We start from the raw sequence: 19311 nt of genomic DNA, 5'->3' as shown, positions 1-19311 counted from the left end.
AGCCATGCTGGTTCAGTATGCCTTCAATTTTGAATAAATCCCCAACAGTGTCACCAGCAAAGCAACCCCACACCATCACACCTCCTCCTCCATGCTTCACGGTGGGAACCAGGCATGTAGAGTAAATCCGTTCACCTCTTCTGCGCCGCACAAAGACACAGTGGTTGGAACCAAAGATCTCAAACCTGGACTCATCAGACCAAAGCACAGATTTCCACTGGTCTAATGTCCATTCCATGTGTTCTTTAGCCCAAACAAGTCTCTTCTGCTTGTTGCCTGTCCTCAGCAGTGGTTTCCTAGCAGCTATTTTACCATGAAGGCCTGATTCACACAGTCTCCTCTTTACAGTTGTTCTAGAGATGTGTCTGCTGCTAGAACTCTGTGTGGCATTGACCTGTTCTCTAATCTGAGTTGCTGTTAACCTGCGATTTCTGAGGCTGGTGACTCGGATGAACTTATTGTCCGCAGCAGAGGTGACTCTTGGTCTTCCTTTCCTGGGGCGGGCCTCATGTGAGCCAGTTTCTTTGTAGCGTTTGATGGTTTTTACGACTGCACTTGGGGACACTTTCAAAGTTTTCCCAATTGTTCGGACTGACTGACCTTCATTTCTTAAAGTAATGATGGCCACTCGTTTTTCTTTACTTAGCTGGTTTTTTCTTGCCATAATACAAATTTTAACAGTGTATTCAGTAGGACTATCAGCTGTGTACTGTATCCACCTCCTGCACAACACAACTGATGGTCCCAACCCCATTTATAAGGCTTGAAATCCCACTTATTAAACCTGACAGGGCACACCTGTGAAGTGAAAACCATTTCAGGTGACTACCTCTTGAAGCTCATCAACAGAATGCCAAGAGTGTGTGGAGCAGTAATCAAAGCAAAAGGTGGCTACTTTGAAGAACCTAGAATATAAGACATATTTTCAGTTGTTTCACAGGTTTTTGTTCAGTATATAATTCCATATGTGTTAATTCATAGTTTTGATGCCTTCAGTGTGAAGCTACAATATTCATAGTCATGAAAATAAAGACAACTCTTTGAATGAGAAGGTGTGTCCAAACTTTTGGTGTGTACTGTAGTCCAAAGGTAAGCCCTACTGCAAGGGCTGATCCTCAGAGCTGAACTCCAAAGAAAGTTTTTGTTAAATAAAGAAGTCGGACCTAACAGAGTCAACTAGGACTAATCCCCAGTTGGACTGATGTTGCTACACGTAGTTTAATTTTGAATACAGCGCCGTGAGACACGTTTTTGTATGCAGTTTTTCCCACTCTTGTCAGAAGTGTGCTTAAGTCTTCTAAAAGGCTTTTCCAAGTGCCCAGTCTTAGCTTACATAATTCCAAATCCTAGAAGAAGGAGCTCCAGACATCCAAGTCCAGGCCAAAAGAGACCATCACCACTGCTGTATCTGAAATTAACCTTTGTGGTGCAATCAAAGCAGTGCTGTTCAGATTAAACTTTCACCTGAAGAGACGGTCAAGAAAGGAGCTGCATATTTGAAGAACCTGTAGGTCCCAGGGAGCAGCCGAAATTACAGCTTGGATCGGACCTATAGGGCACTTTCCCCAAATGCTTTGTGCAGATGCTGAAGGGACTGACAACTGATTCTCTGGCAGTCAATCAGATTCCCCATTTCCATCCTTTCTCACCCTCCCAAATTTTCTAGCAACATTACAGTTGTATCATAAAACCACCAAATGAGACCTTCAAAAGAGTGTAGAGACTTAAACAGATACTTGATAACCTTTTAGGGTCTTTAATCCACCGAGCTTTTATAGGAAAAAGCTCCCATTCCATTCTAACTACATGAATAATATCTAGTCTATGATTTGTGTCCTAGACTGTAATTTGTCAGTTTTACTTCATGCACTCAAGAGTGAGTAGATATTTTCTACTAAATGTGATATTCCTTTCTATAACCATTGGTAAACTGTGAAATCTTTTGTTTCATTGTTTTTATTTATTTTGTTAATATGAAATATCTCTTTTTTAAGAGCAGTTAAAAACGTCTTGAAAATGTGAAGGATTCATCTTCAGATACCATTACCTAAAGTCATGAGACTATTTTTACTGAGTTGAGTTATGGACATTAAAGTCATTTCATAGCTTGGTACGTTGATGCATTTTCCATTAAGAGAGAAGATAGAGCTGGGGGTGCTTGTCTTCCCCCTTTCTCTCCAGCCCATTTCAAGAGCCCACTTTCAAATAAAGCCCACATGTGCCACAACATTTTAAAAAGAGAGAAGGTATTTGACTTTTAGCTGCCTTGGTATGGAGCTGACCAGTATGAAGAGCAGGTGATGGGCATTAAAAACGGCTTGCCCCATTCACAAATTTCAAACACATGCAGATCGTTATGTAGACAACTGGCTGAAGAAGATGCTCCGATACAGAAATGAAGAGTAGGCAGTGAGAGTGGAGAGGAGGAATGAGGTTGGACAGACAGCAGCCTCTGTGAACCTGAATAGACAAGCACAGTCAAGCTGCTTTTGTGTGAGAGAGAGGCAAAGAAAGCTAAATGTTTTGACAGCTCACAGCAGCAGAAGGCAGTGTGTGTGTGCTTCTGTGCATGCAAGTCTTGTGAGGCTGTGCACACATTTTATTTTTGACTGAGTGTCTCTGCATCTGCATGGAAGACCAAAAGGAAAGATGGATTGGTGCATTTATTCAGAGACAAATAGGAGAAGGAAAAGGCTAGCATTAGAGCCTAGGATGAAGGATAATTTGATGTTTGTGTCTTCTATATAATTGTAAGTTTACATAAATGCACAAGACATCTGCCACCAGGCGCCATCATAAATCAATCTAGCGTTGAGCATTGTTAATGCAGATAAAATGAGCACACATGGACTCATGAACCTCAATTTGTTTCACCTTCACACACCTCCTCTCAGTCACTCTGGGAGCTGCCCTGAACAAATACACTCGTCTGCAGCTGCCTCTGAACAGCCCAAGAGCAGTTGGAGATGAGATGTGTTGCTCAAGGGCACCTTGACCTGACCATATTTTTAAATTTTATTTTTTGAAAGAAGGACACTATTACTAATTCAACTTCCCTGCCTTTTCATAGCCAGGCTGAATGCTGGCGCTGTTGACCCTCCAGTCCCAAACCTGCTACTTTCAGCTGCTGCCCCAGGCTACCACTGCAGCAGTTGACTGTGTTTGACTGGGATTATTTGCTTGTCTCTTGAAGAAAACTTTATTATGACCCAAAAATTTCAAACATCATGTTTTGATCATCATCTTATGAAAACAAAGAATAAGGATATAACAAAAAAACAAGCACCTGCAACATCAACAGAAAGTAATTAGCAATTAGTTTCTAATAGAAACTATTTGGTTTACTGGAGAGGTACACTGAGACACTGGAAGATGGATACAAACAAAACTTGTTGCATATGCCTTGTAAACGATGGATTGTGTTTATTAAGCATAGTCTTGTACTGCCATATACACAATAGTGACAGTTTTGATATTTAGTTTATTAAGCTCCCAAATTCTATGACAAGAAGGATGTTAATGTCTACATTTTAATCCATTAAACACAGACATTTCTGTTCTTGAATTCACCTGATGTAAATGAGTAGGTCATTAATATGCTGCTGCTGAAGTTTATAATTTAGGAGATAATTTATCTATTTCAACTGGGTATCTGTCATGGCAGAACTGTTCAGGGTATAACGGACAAGTGGGTATAGACAATGGATGGATGAATTAGGCGTGCATCTAAAATGTGCAGAACCCCAACCCTTGAAGAGCAGAATGGGGTATACTAAGTTGCTCCCTAACCACTCTTTCCACCAAGTTCAGGATCTTCCATTTGTACTCCTTGCTGTATGCCATGCCCTGAAAAACGTTATTAAAGAGTAGCCAAAAGGCATATAAATCAAATTGACAAATTATTATTCTAGCTGACTTTTTTGTTGCTGAGAGGCAGTGGCTCTATTCCTCCCAAAAGTGTGCTGTCCTAATATTATCTTAAGGACTTAGCATTGGCCAAAATGCTGCAGTTCAGGGGCTTTGTATCAGTGATCTTGTACTTTTAGTCATAATCCAGTTCTCATAATTGTATGTGAGGGTTGGGATGTTAGTGGACAAATAAAGCAAGACCAAATCAACATCCTAATAACAGGAAACTAAGCCTGATCTGTCGCTCCATGTCTTGCTTCATCCCGCCATCTCCTGATAAAAGCCAGATACTTAAGCCCGTTTTAAATAACATTGAAAAAAGACATCTAATTGACTAAATCTAGTTGAGCAGTTGTCTCTTAACCAACCTCCTTTACATGTAAAAGACTTTGATTCATCCATCCATTTTCTAAACCTGCTTCTTTCATACAGGGGTGCTGGGGACCTGGTGCCTATCTCCAGCAGTTTACGGGCGAGAGGTGTGGTACACCCTGGACAGGTCACCAGTCCAACTCAGGGCAACACAGAGACACACAGGACAAACAGCCATGCACACAGCCATTCATAACTGAGGGTAATTTATAGAGACCAGTTATCCTAACATTCATGTTTTTGAGTGTGGGAGGAATCTGGAGTACCCAGAGCGAACCCACGCATGCGCAGGGAGAACATGCAAACTCCATGCAGAAACACCCCCAGCTGGGAGTCAAATCTAGGACCTTCTTGTTGCAAGGCAACAGTGCTACCAACTGCAAATTGGGAACACGTGGTTTTCCACATGGGATTCAAAGACGGCATCAAACAGTTTCCAGGAGAATTTGATTTATCAGGTTTGAACAAAAGTTAAATTTTTCTCCACCATGCATTGCTTTTCCTGCCAGAGAACCAATGCACATGAGCAAACAGGCAGCATAAGTGTTTGCTGTTCGACAAGAATGCATGTGTATGTGTGTCTTGGCTTTTTAGAAGGCTAAAAAATTTGTGTTTGTCTTTGGAGGTTGGGTGTTGAGAAGAAGGAGTTTGGGGGTGGGGACCTTGGATGTGTGCTAACAATGTACCCTTGTGTCCCCTGTGTCAAAACCTGGCTAAATCAAGTGAACCATGCTCTGTGTGTGTGCGTCAGGCCAGATCAATATGAGGTAATCAATAGCAAAAGACAGCTAAAGGACCTTAGGGACGAGACGTACACACCTGGTGTAAATGCAGCCCTTGTTTGTATTCCACACTAGGTTTCCTCCCTTATTTTCTCTCATTCCTCCTCCCGTGTCTTATTCTCACCATAGTTCTTTAAATGTCATATTTTAAACTTCTTTCTGGCACAAACACGCTACCTAACTTTTACTTTCCACAGTGTTACCAACCCTTCTCAATTCTCTTACATTCTGTACATTCCCTTAAAACTAAAGTACAATTTACAGAACCTGATTCCAAGCATGAGAGCTGGCTATACAGGTCCTTCTCAAAATATTAGCATATTGTGATAAAGTTAATTATTTTCCATAATGTCATGATGAAAATTTAACATTCATATATTTTAGATTCATTGCACACTAACTGAAATATTTCAGGTCTTTTATTGTCTTAATACGGATGATTTTGGCATACAGCTCATGAAAACCCAAAATTCCTATCTCACAAAATTAGCATATCATTAAAAGGGTCTCTAAACGAGCTATGAACCTAATCATCTGAATCAACGAGTTAACTCTAAACACCTGCAAAAGATTCCTGAGGCCTTTAAAACTCCCAGCCTGGTTCATCACTCAAAACGCCAATCATGGGTAAGACTGCCGACCTGACTGCTGTCCAGAAGGCCACTATTGACACCCTCAAGCAAGAGGGTAAGACACAGAAAGAAATTTCTGAACGAATAGGCTGTTCCCAGAGTGCTGTATCAAGGCACCTCAGTGGGAAGTCTGTGGGAAGGAAAAAGTGTGGCAGAAAACGCTGCACAACGAGAAGAGGTGACCGGACCCTGGGGAAGATTGTGGAGAAGGGCCGATTCCAGACCTTGGGGGACCTGCGGAAGCAGTGGACTGAGTCTGGAGTAGAAACATCCAGAGCCACCGTGCACAGGCGTGTGCAGGAAATGGGCTACAGGTGCCGCATTCCCCAGGTGAAGCCACTTTTGAACCAGAAACAGAGGCAGAAGCGCCTGACTTGGGCTACAGAGAAGCAGCACTGGACTGTGGCTCAGTGGTCCAAAGTACTTTTTTCGGATGAAAGCAAATTCTGCATGTCATTCGGAAATAAAGGTGCCAGAGTCTGGAGGAAGACTGGGGAGAAGGAAATGCCAAAATGCCAGTAGTCCAGTGTCAAGTACCCACAGTCAGTGATGGTCTGGGGTGCCGTGTCAGCTGCTGGTGTTGGTCCACTGTGTTTTATCAAGGGCAGGGTCAATGCAGCTAGCTATCAGGAGATTTTGGAGCACTTCATGCTTCCATCTGCTGAAAAGCTTTATGGAGATGAAGATTTCATTTTTCAGCACGACCTGGCACCTGCTCACAGTGCCAAAACCACTGGTAAATGGTTTACTGACCATGGTATCACTGTGCTCAATTGGCCTGCCAACTCTCCTGACCTGAACCCCATAGAGAATCTGTGGGATATTGTGAAGAGAACGTTGAGAGACTCAAGACCCAACACTCTGGATGAGCTAAAGGCCGCTATCGAAGCATCCTGGGCCTCCATAAGATCTCAGCAGTGCCACAGGCTGATTGCCTCCATGCCACGCCGCATTGAAGCAGTCATTTCTGCAAAAGGATTCCCGACCAAGTATTGAGTGCATAACTGTACATGATTATTTGAAGGTTGACGTTTTTTGTATTAAAAACACTTTTCTTTTATTGGTCGGATGAAATATGCTAATTTTGTGAGATAGGAATTTTGGGTTTTCATGAGCTGTATGCCACAATCATCCGTATAAAGACAATAAAAGACCTGAAATATTTCAGTTAGTGTGCAATGAATCTAAAATATATGAATGTTAAATTTTCATCATGACATTATGGAAAATAATGAACTTAATCACAATATGCTAATATTTTGAGAAGGACCTGTATCTCCCAGTTCATTCATCACCTCTGTGTGAAATCACTTGCCCCTTCTTAGCTTATTCGTGGTGCTGTGGAGTCAAAACTCAGACGTTTTCTTCAGATTTTTCATAGGCAACTTCTCTTGTTCCTGGAAAAAAAATAACATATTTAACAATTTCCAACTAAGCTTTCATAAGAAGCATCTGAAGGAAACTGCAATACTAAGTCATAAATGATGACATAATGTGAGCTAACTCTGGGGAGTATACACTGTTGGTTTTATTATATTTGGTTGGGTATTCTAGAATAGTTAAAAAGTTTTACTCTCCTGCCAAATGCAAATTTGATTATGTGGGGTACCACAAGACTCAGTATCAGGACCTATTCTGTTCCTTGCGTATATGGTTCCATGTTTCGTTTTAGGAAGGGCCCAAACCAGAGGCAGAGTGTTGTATTGACAAATCGTTAATAAATAAATAAAAACAATACGAAGGATACCGAACATGAAACCGGCACAGGAGGAACAGGCAGGGAAATAAATCAATGAGGAAATATGAGGTCAACAGGAGAATCCAACAATCAACAGAGAACCGATGAGCATATATACCGAGGGAAGTGTAGAGAAAGACATAGTATGCAGGTGTGAGTAATCAAGTGATAATGAGGAGCAGCTGAAGCAGAAGACAGGCAGAGAGACTGAGGGAGGGAAACTAAGTAACACAGAGGAGCTGAACAGAGATACAAAAAAACCCAAGGAAAATATCTTTCAGAGATCTAACAAAAAATAATTCAAAGTACAAAGAATACAAAAATAAAATAGGAAGTTAAACACAAAACAATAAATTAATATGGAGACTCTTAACAATAATGAACATAGAGAAAAGGACAGAATAAGGCCAGACCTTAAAGACATAACAGCAAGGAAATCATCAAGGCACAAACACAAAACACAATCCCAAACACCTGCGGATCATGACATATGGTGGAGCAGGTATTCATGCAATTAAAATGTATTTCTGAAACTGCATTTAAAGGAACACACTTGACACCCATTTTAGCATCACTGGGATGGTTACCAGTTTATGTGTTTTAAAATCGTTCCTAACTTTTGGCCTTGAATGGACAAGAATTTTCTTACATGTCAGAGCTACTGCATTATCTCACCCTGAAACGTTGCTTATGGGTATTAAACCAGATCCTGCTTGATGTCCAACGCACAGCAGAGTGTCATGGTCTGATGTGGGTTCAGACCAAAATGCAAACAGGTACCAGGGCTCTTCATATTGTGAGTACATCTTCTGTAATTGGGCTTGTAGTAAGAACTTACATAGTCATTGGAGAAACCACCAACAAAAATCCTGGTTAGCACGATACAGGGAAACATAAGGAGCTCAAGGAGAGACATGACATTTCATGAGGAACCAGTTGGGAATGATGAGCACAACCAGGTATATAGGTAGGCAGAGGAGGAGAATGGACCAATGAGAGGAAGGCTAAGGTGATCAGAGGAATAGTAGAATTACCGGCTGTAGAGACTGAGGGAATGAGTGGTTACTATGACGACAAATGCTGAGGAATGCAGGGACACGGGGAGCTAAACTAAACTGAAAACATAAACAAACTAGAAACCAGAAAGCTGGAGACTGAGTAGGGAAGAGACAACAAATACTGAACTAACCGGGGGAGCAGAAAAAGCGAAGACCTAAAATAAATAATAACTAAAACATAAACAATAAGTGGAAACTAAGCCTAGCAGGAACAAATAACCAAATACTGATAACTGCCAGAGAAGAACTGAACAGAGAGAACTATACTAGAAATCTTAACTGGGGAAATAAAAAAAAAACTAAACGAGGGGAAACTATACTCAAAGTAAGGCTGGGGGGAACTACTAATATTAAGGAAAACAAACACTGAGTAAATAACTAAAGGAAATCTAAGGACAAGGAAGGAACTAACAAACTAGTGGGGCGGAAGAGCAGAAGAACGAATAAACAAGAACGCAGCAAGGACCTAACCAACAGTAAAACAAACACGAGAGTACCAGGTAAGAAACTAACTAACCAAAGAAGGGAAATAAACAAAGAGAAGTGTAGAAATAATAAACCTGAGGAAGAATAGTTCTAAGGAATAAACAACTGAGTAAAATAATAACCAAAGGAACTTAATAACGAGAGGAGAATTAACTACTAACTAAAGGAAACAAGCAACTGGGTAAATCAAAACAAAAAGGGGTTTAAAGCCAGGAGGAAGAAACTAACAAAACTAAGCACAACTCAGGAGTAAATAAACCTACATAAACTGCTCACACAAAACCAAAACAAAGTCAAAAATGGCAGATCCTGACAGAGAGCAAGTACAAACAAAATATACTTTTTTTATAATGAATATACTTTTAATGGGGCCACTGTAACAGTTAAGGTAATATATCCATACAATAGAGTAAAAACCCAAAAGTCCAATAATGTAGTAATGCAGATTAATTACTCTGCAGTATCAAAACTAGTTGTATGCATTGTTTAGGTGTGATTTTAAAACATTGTTCCACTTAAACTGCTTTTAAATCTTGAGGTATTGTCTATCCACTCTTCAGTTCTTTTCATAGAGTTTTAAGTAGGGTTGTTGTATTGGACCTTCCACTACATTACACAGAAAACAGCCACATACTATGATGTTCTCAATGTCCAAACTTCATTGGTGATATGGTATATTTGTGGAGAACAGGCTGTTTGCAATGATATATCAATAGCATGATTCTCTCATGAACTGTTACATGATAAATAACCCTTCAGTCTTTCTTTTCTTCCACACTTAAAAATCTAAAAGGAATTCAGCAAAAACAATTTCTGATGCAAATAGAAAATCTTGACTTCTGGGCCAAGCCAAAAACAGATGGGAATAAGGCTTTAGTCAGTGCTTCATAGCAATGCTCTAGGTCTCTGTTTAATTCACTCAGTATGCAAATTGACTGTAATTCACTTACTGAGCGATAAGGGTGCTACTCTGTCTCAATAATGCCTTTACATGCTGAATATTAAATAACTTCATCCTGGAAATGTCCTCATGGTTTGAATATCCAGTTTGGGATTATTTTGATTGAACAGGATGTCTATAGACCTGGTCAGGCTCATGTTTGCTTGTAGTACAACATGATTCATGCATTTGAATGTGACTGTTTTGTGCTTTCAATGTTGAGAACATCACAAAGTACAATTTTTTCCTATGCCTCAAAACAACTGAATACAAATTGAAATAAAAACCTGAAAGTGGCTTTCTTACTTCTCTTTCATCGCTAGTTGTAACTTCAGACACTTCCCTTGCTCTGCCCAGATTACTGTTGTGGCCTTCAGCATCCATATCCTCCATTATTCCTTTATTTTCAGTATTTTCCATTTGCAGCCAAGATCTAACTGAAAATTGTAAAATTGCCCTTTAATAGTATTATGATAGGAACTAATCAAATACTAACTTTAGTGGCCAACAGTTAGCTCAACATTGATATTCTCAAAGTGTGTACAACTCAGATTCTACTTTATTAGTCAACTTTGTGCACACAAACAACGAATTTGATTTCAGTTCCACTTTGTTCTCCATGAAGTTTAAATATAAATATATAAGATGGGGAATAAAGGTGATGGCTGGAGAAAAATATTCTTGGTGGGGCTGATGTATAGTAACAATACATTTCTCTGCCTACTCCAATATATGAAATGGAGTCAACAGTGAGACGACGAATACAAATGCACAGCATCCCTTTCATCATGCCCATGCAATGCCAGTTCAAAAGCACCACAAAACTGAATACAGTCAATAAGTTTAGATAAAATATGACGATTCTTATCAACATCTTTTTTTGAGCCTTCTTACTGCAATGCGTGTCCATCATCCAGATGCGCCGCTATGCTAATCTTTCCGAGCACAGCTAGCTTGATACAGTTTTCCATATGAACTTTTGACTGCTCATGCTTCTTAATGCATTCGGAGAGATGCTTCAAGCCGGTTTGTCCTGGCTGTGTCCACATTGAATTACATTTGGCACTTTCAAAGAGAATGCAGGGAAAACAGAAAAGTGTATTGGCTGTTCCACAGTGTAGAAGATGCCCAGCAGCTCCTGTGGCAGGTTACTTGAATTGCCGCATGAAGTACAGTCTGTGCTGGGCCATCTTCCGAACAGTGTCTATGTTTGAGGACCAGCTCAGATCCTGAGAAAGGGTGGTTACTAGGACCCAGAAGTAATCCACAGTCGACACAGTGTTGCTCAGGATGGTGAGGGGAGGCAGTGTGGGGGTGTTCTCTGGAAGTTCACCATCACCTCCACTGTCTTGAGCGAGTTAAGCTCCAGGTGGTTTTGACCACACCAGTGGACCAGCCGATCCACCTCCTGTCTGTATTCAGAGTTGCCATTGTCCTGATTCCGACCAATAACAGTGATTTCCTCTGCAAACTTCAGGAGTTTCACAGACTGGTCCTCTGAGGTGCAGTCAGTTGTGTATAGAGAGAAGGGAAGAGGGGAGAGAACACACCCCTGGGAGGCCCCCAATGTTCATAGTTCTTGTGTGGGAGAAGATGCTTTACAGACTCACCTGCTGCTGCTGGTCAGTCAGGAAGCTGGTGATCTACCAACAAGTCGAGGTCAGCACTGTGAGTTTGGTGAGCTTCTGGTGGAGGACGTCTGGGTTTATGGTGTTGAATGCCCAGCTGAAATCCAAAAACAGGATCCTGGAGTATGTCCCTGGGTGGTCGAGGGGGTACAGGATGAAGCGTAGGCCCAAGCTGACTGCATCCTCTACCGATCTGTTTGTCAAGTAGACAAACTGCAGGGGGTCCAGCAGGGGGATGGGTTTTTCAGACCATTCCAAACTGTATCAGGTCATCTGCTTAGAAGCTATTTTTTAGCTTCTTGCTGTAGCTTCTCTTAGCTGCCCTGATCTCCTTGGTCAGTTTGTTCCTTGCCAGCTTATATAGGGCCCAGTTTTCACTGCAGTAAGCCTCTTACTTGTTCCTCGGCAGTTTCCTCAGATGTGAAATCAACCATGGTTTATTGTTGTTGTATGTGCGAAAGGTCTTGGTCTTGAAATGCTGTCTGTCAATTGAAAGTTCATTAGATGAGTTTGTGCTGTTAAAATCCCCAAGAACAATGATAAGAGAGCTGATAAGGAGATAAGGTTTCTTCAGAGACTTCTGGGTCTTCCCCTGGTCTCCTCCTTATAGAACACTCCCAGGAAAACACCCAAAAGAAAGGCACCCAGGAAGCATTTTGACTTCAATGGCGAGGAGCAGTGGTTCCACTCTGTCACTAAAAACTATGAGCAGTCACTCTTTGCAAGAGGCTCGATGTAGCTGCTTGTATGTGGGATCCTGTTATTGATTACCTGTCAAACATGAGTAAAGGTCGAAACATAGACTAACAGGTAAACAAAGAACTTTGATTTCTGCTCAGCTGTGACACTATGTTGTTGTAGAAGCATTTGAGAACCATTGCTCTAGAGAGTACTGAATCTTCCTAAAAAAAACTCTCAAATATTCTTGTTAACATGATGGAATCTGCTCGTTTCTTGTGAAATACTGGGTATAAACCCACTCGATGGTTGCAGCAGTTTTTTGGTTTTTTTCTTGACATTTTTTTTTGTTTAAAAAGAGTGACAAATTTTAAACAAACTGAAGCGGGAGGGAAAAAAAGTTTCTCTTTATTGATGTTTGAATGACAAGTTCAGTTGACAGGAAGATGGAGAGAGACAGGCACGCAAACTTGCAAGCGCATGCATTATGCACATACACCTTCAATCACACGTGCACAGGAAGACAAGCAACACAAGCACAACACACCTCCCACGCTACCAAGACACCAACTCTCCTGACGAATTAGAACGTGCATGAACCTGGTGGCTTTTGGCATCACAGTTCTGTCACATTTCTGTCAGGGTTGCTCGTGGTTTCACAGCAAGATAAAGAAAGCTAAAAAGAACACTCATATCATTCTCCACTCCCATTTTCTCTCCTTTTCTCTGTCCTTCTTTTCCCTGATGCTCTTCTTTGGGATTGAAGTGAGAATATGGAGCAAAAGTCAGCATCATCTGCTGCATAATTCTTAGTGTCCTATTGTAACAACTCAGGCTTTTAATAATTCAGAGAAGACATCCACAGTTTGATTGTAAATGAAGTGCTGTCCTATGGCTGGAAATAAAACATTTAGCTTGCTGTCCTCATCCAGTCTGTTGGATCAAACTGTTTTCTGAGTAAAATGGCTAATGTTCAGCATGCAAAGTAAGATGAAGCCACATAATTATTCTTAAACAACATGCTGTTCAGCCTTAGGAACAAAACTACAAGATACAAGGGGTAACCTAATGACCAATAGGGACCACAAATGCCAGTAGATCTAACATCACTGCCTCTATTATAACATTTTAACCATAGATATTGATATTCATACTGCCACTGTTATGGGGTCAAGGTATACCAAGGCTTTAAACAGTTTTTATAATTGTAAAACTCTCCACCAAACTATTCTTGCAGTTTAAAGTTCTTTTGTTCAGTCATGCTAACTGTATGGCGCCTAAAAGAATGCAATGCTGCCCCTCCCCTACCTGTTACTGCCACCTGCTGTGCACTGCCAATCTTACTGTTTTGACCTGACTTGCTGACTATCCAGTTCATAACATATTTCAATGCTTTTCTAGCTAATTCTAAACAAACTTTTACAAGGTGTCCTTGTCCTGCTTCATAAACTTTCTTTGCTTTAAACACCAGAAAATAAAAACTAATAAAGGCAGAACATTGCCATATGCTATACTGGAGTCCAGGTGTCAAGAACAGTCAGATAGAAGAGTTTAATTTATTGAAGGAATGAGAAACCAGTCATTTAAAAATGACGTGATTGGAGTCAAGACCTGAAATATGGAATCATTCCTACCTTAAACTGCTGTCACTTTTGTAGTATACAGTAAGTTTTAATAGAGGATAATGTCTGTTGTTTGTTCTTTTTGTCACCATTCTGAATAGACATTAGATTATCAGTCTGATCTTAACTGAGGTTATTTAAAGAGTTGGAGTAAAACTGCTTATAAAACCTGAACTATCCATTTTATTTTACTTTTAGCACATACCTTATATGCTGAAAGCAATGAAATAAGACTTGAGTAATGAGGAACATTCATGTAAGTTGTACTCAGAAATCCATATGAGAAAGAGCTACTCGTATTAAGAAAATATTTTTCAAAGAAAATGGTAATTTTTGGTGTTACTATACCTTCTTGTTGAAGTCAGACATTTTTAATGTCTAACATACATTGAGAAACAGTTCATTGCCCTCAGAAAACGTGTGTGTGTGTGTGTGTTTGCCTAAAATGTCCAACTGAAGATAATTAGCTTGTCCTGGTGGGCAGTAAAGTAGAGAGAGGCATAGGTTTTTGCATAAATACTCTATATTTGTGTGCCAGCTATTGTTGAAGTTTAGGTCTATTTTTCTAATGGAAGAGTTTTGGTGTGTGGGAGTGTGTACTCAGACAGTATTTTAACAGGGCTAGCCGACTTCTTGCAGCCCACAGTTAAACAGTGACTCACAAATTCCTCTCTCATTCTGTTTCTCTTCCTCACCATCTTCGTTTTTTCCCCTCTGTTCTTTTTCACTCTTTTTTTTTTTTAACACATTTCACTGGTTTTCTGACGTTTTTTTTCTCTGACATGCCTTCTCTTTTTTCCCTTCTGTAGGTTTGGTGCTGACTATAGCAGACTTTAGGACAGAGGTGCTTCCCCCCACTGCCTCATCCCCATTCTGGTTTAACTCCAACCAGCCTCAGACCCAGTAAGTTGCAACTCTCCTCTTGATTTCTTTTACCTATCTTTACATTAATTTATTTTAAGTTAAGCTTATCATTGATTTCCCCTTAATTTACACACATTTTATTATTGTCACAGTATAAGGCCCGGGAAACACCATTCCCCCTCACCTTACCTTGCATTTGCCACTGTTTTATGTTAAAATTCAATCTTCTGGTTCAGTGTTTACACTATTTGCATGTATTCAAAAAATAAATGCGTAAAAATAAAATTTGGGAACATCCAGCATCTACACTGTGTTGACCAGATCATCTTGCAGGATTGCATCTATCAGTTAATAGTGACTACAAGGTGGACAGCAAATATTACCTGTAAAGATTACTTTAAAGAGTCTCTTAATGATGATAGCTTACCTTCAAAAAAGTAATGCATGGATAAACTCCCAGTAAAACGGTAAGGATCAAACTATATCTAATTGAAAAATTTAGCATTTTCTGCTATTTTTTGCCTTAAAAATTCAGAATAAGTGTCACAATCCTACAGGCAGATAGGTCTGCAGGTTTTTGATCAACACAGTGGCAGGCCGGAATTTCAATTCAATTCAATTTTATTGACATAGCACCAATTCACAACACATGTCGTCTCAAGGCACTTCACAAAGGGTTTGGAATGGCCATTGTAGAATGTGTATGGGTACTAAGTAAAATAATAAACTGATAAAGTTTGTCCATGTAGAGCCCACTGGTGGCCATTATTATACTAAAAACCACAAGGATTGGAGGTACCTCTCTCAGTCAGACTGATTATAACCATTGGAAAAGAGAAGCGGTCATACAGCTAGCAGAAATGGAGGGTCTGTTTGCACCTCAACCATAACTGAGCCGGTTTAGGCTAAACCTGAATCCCCCTTACTCCATCCAACAGGGAGGGAGGAAGATGGAGGTAATAATTGGCGAGTGTTGTTTCCTGTTGCATTGTGTGAAAGGTGGGTAACTTTAAAATTTGAACCCAGGACCTTCTTACTGCAAGGACACAGCGCTACCAACTGTGCTATTGTGCATCCCCCACTTTTTTGCATGATATGTATATATTTCTATAGCATAGATTTATTTTTATACATAGTCTGAAGCGCATAAATTTATGCCTTTTTGCTGTTGGGTTCTTTAACTTGTTAATTAGTCCATCTACTTACTCGGATACCCAACTTACAATTAGCTGTTTAACATAGATGTTGATCATAGCTTGACAAATGTAGTTAAATAGCATTACCTTAAGAGTGAGGTGATTCACCTGGAGTTTTTGCAAACAACTTGATTTGTTTTGATTGTAAGCAAAATAAATTTGTTGAAGCCTGCTTTGAGTCAGCTGACTACCAGTGAGCAACAACAGGGGTACTGAGCACTGCGCTAGTTTATGACTTTGAGATTTTCAAATAACATTTCAGGGGTAAAGTTTATAGGTTTAGATTGCAAAGGCATCTTAATCCTCTTGGGTGATTGCAAAAAAGTAGGACAGTTATGAGCTGCTATATTTGTGATATGTAGTTTTAGGTACTAGAGATCTCGTATAAAGTTTTTGAATACAAAAATGATGAAACTAGACCATTTACACATACCAACTACTAGAGCTAATTGCTCCAGACAAACAAAAAAGAAGCAATTGTAATAAGATTTGTACAGTCCCACATTCACACATGCTCTCAAAGACTGCACTTTCCCTCAATCAAAGCCCAAATCAAAAGCAAAGTCAAATGTTCTTGTCTGCAAAGAAAAAAAAGTTTCCTGATGCACAAGGGCGCACACATACACAACCCCCGAGGACCCCAGGGACTTCAAAGAGCCGTCTACTGTACCTCAGCGACACCTCAACACCAGGTGCCGCAGAAATGAGGAAGAGGGGAGAGTGGGTGGAAATGGTTCTGGAGAGAGAGGCTGAAAGCTGAGAATGATCTTTGGGAAAATGGTTAAAAAGAAGAGACAAATAAGGTCAGAATCACACAGAGAGAGAGAGAGAGAGAGAGAGAGAGAGGAAACATGTGGGTGTAAACAGGGTTACAGAAAGAGAGAGCAGATATAGAGATGGAATGAAAAGAAGTTTGTAAGTTGGGAAGGAAAAAAGACCAACAGACATAAAGTCTGAAACAGGCCATAAAGACAGACAAAGTGTCACAAAAGAGAAACAGACAGGGAGATGTTGCAGCCGAAGACAGACGCATGTGGGGGAGGGCAGTAACACTGTGCTGCTAATATCGCTGCTGTGAAAACCCCCAGTTCCCCTTTTATTGGTGAACTATTCCTTTAATGACAGCAGTAAAACACACTCACACATGTACATATTGCTGTTCCTCTATGCCTGACAGGATATAATGTTTTTAGCACAACGTGACAAGTCACAGTTCAACTTTTACAACTTGCAAGCTGAACGCTCACACTCACACAAACCAAAGTTCAAAAGTAAAGGCAGCTCTTATAAAGTAAAAAAGTTTTACCAGCGACATATATATATATATACAGCAGAAATGTGGGTCTCAATCTAATTCAGAGGACTGAAACATTTTGAATTAAGTTGTGCCAGAACAATCACTCCACCAAACATAAGGATCTGCATGTATGGCAGGATAATCATACTCAATGATTGGTTTACTTTCTGCAATTTATGATCAGAGCAGAATATACAAAATGTAAAGAGCAAAGGTTTGTAAAAACAATTAAAACCAAGTATTTACATGAACTATATAAAGACAAAGAACCTCACTATTTGACATTAAATCAATTCAGTTCAATTCAAAATGTACTTATATAGCACATTTAAAACAACCTCAGCTGACCAAAGCCACAATAGTTACTGCATCCTGGATAAAAATATGTAAAAGTGAAATAAGTAATAAAAATTAAATTATTATAAAAATTAAATTAATAATGATAAGATTAGCAATAAAATAACAATAAAAGTAACAGCAAAAGTAACAAACCACACATATACTCAATAAAGTACATCATTCCTGTCTTATTTCATATACTATTGAAGGCTATTGAAAAGAGATACGTTTCCAGTTTGGACTTAAACTGACCTCAGGACTGAGAGGACTTGACAGACAAAGGGAGACTGTTCCACAGTCTGGGTGCTGCCACAGAGAAGGCTTTTTCACCTCTGGACTTTTGCCTGGCTTAAGGAACAACCAACAGAAGCTGGTCAGGTGACCTCAAGGCTCTGGGTGATTTGTAAGGTTGCAACAGCTCAATTAAATAAGATGTGCCCATAGAGTTTAAACACTTAAAAACAAGCAATAAAACCTTGAATTTCACCCGAAAGTCGACAGGAAGCCAGTGAATGGTGCAAAAAACGGGTGATAAATTCCTGCCTCTTTGTTCTGGTAAGCAGGCGGGTTGCAGCGTTTTGGACTCTCTGTAAACACTGCAGGGAACCCTGGTCCAAACCTACATACAAAGTATTACAGTAATCCAGATGTGATGTTATAACTGAGTGGATTGCTTTTTCAAAGTCACTCCAAGGAAGCTAAGGTTTTATCTTTGCAAGGGTCCTCAGCTGGAAAAAACTGACTTTCATGCCAGCGCTGATATGCTTGTCAAATTTAAACAGAGGATCAATCATCACACCCAGACTTTTCACAAACGGACTGCAGTAAGAGGACAAGGAACCAATCCCTGTCCGTGCAGGGGATTGCTTAGTCCGAACACCAGAATCTCGGTTTTACCTTTTATTTAGGTTCAAAAAACTTTCTCTCAACCATGCTTGTACCTCCCTCAGACAATCCTGAAGCATTTTTACAGTCGGCTGACCGACTGGCTGTTACAGGCAAATAAATTTAACTTTGTCTGCAAAACAATGAAAAGGAACTTTGTGCTTTATAAAAAAAACTCAGGGGGAGCATATACAGACTAATGTTTTCAATTTTTTTGTAGGATAAGTTATTTAAGTTATTTCTATTCTGTAAATGTCATAATAATAATCTAAAAAAAATTAAAGGTTTTCTGATTTGGTAGAATTACCTTTAAAACTATAGGCATGTGTCAAGCATTTTGTATTCTTCTCTCACAATAGTTTGCTAGAATTGTGTTCCATTCCTGCTGACAGAACTTGTGTAAATGAGTCAGGTTTGCAGACACACACCTTGCTCTCACATACCTTTTCAGTTCTGCCCACAAATTTTCTATGATGGTGACTCCAAAACATTGACTTGGCTGTCCTTAAGGCACTTTGTAACTAATTTGGCTGCATTCTTTGGGTCATTGTCCACATAGAAGACCAATTTGTGTCTATGATTCAACTTACTGGCTGAGGTCCTGAGATGTTGCTTCAATATTTCCACATCATGTCCATTCTTCATAATGACATGTATTATGTAAACTGCACTAGCTTCTTCTGCAGAAAAACAAGATGCTGCCACCTCTGTACTTTACATTGGGATGTTTTGCTCAGGCTTGCAAGTTGTCCCCGTTTTCCTCTAAATGCTACAATGGTCATTATAGCCAAACACTTCAAGATTAGTTGAACGTGGCACCTTCAGGCATCTGGAAAGTCTGTCTAAAGATTAACCAAACTTGGGGAAGTCTCTGCTTGAAATGCT

General features: G+C 39.9%; 1 protein-coding gene across 3 annotated transcripts in view; it reads left to right on the top strand.

The window, feature by feature from the left end:
• wnt5b (wingless-type MMTV integration site family, member 5b) overlaps positions 1 to 19311 on the top strand; it is a 112107-nt gene that overhangs the window by 42571 nt on the left and 50225 nt on the right. For 2 of the 3 annotated variants that reach the window (XM_047390257.1, XM_047390259.1), the window contains exon 2: positions 14655 to 14748. The gene's annotated coding sequence lies outside the window, so the exon portion shown is untranslated. Of the gene's footprint in view, positions 1 to 8544; positions 8992 to 14654; positions 14749 to 19311 lie in introns of those variants that run through there. The other variant, XM_047390258.1, reaches the window with a different exon arrangement.

This window comes from Girardinichthys multiradiatus, chromosome 17, assembly GCF_021462225.1.
Source record: "Girardinichthys multiradiatus isolate DD_20200921_A chromosome 17, DD_fGirMul_XY1, whole genome shotgun sequence".
In the NCBI taxonomy this organism is placed as follows: Eukaryota; Metazoa; Chordata; class Actinopteri; order Cyprinodontiformes; family Goodeidae; genus Girardinichthys; species Girardinichthys multiradiatus.
This window is presented reverse-complemented; position numbering and strand designations above follow the sequence as displayed.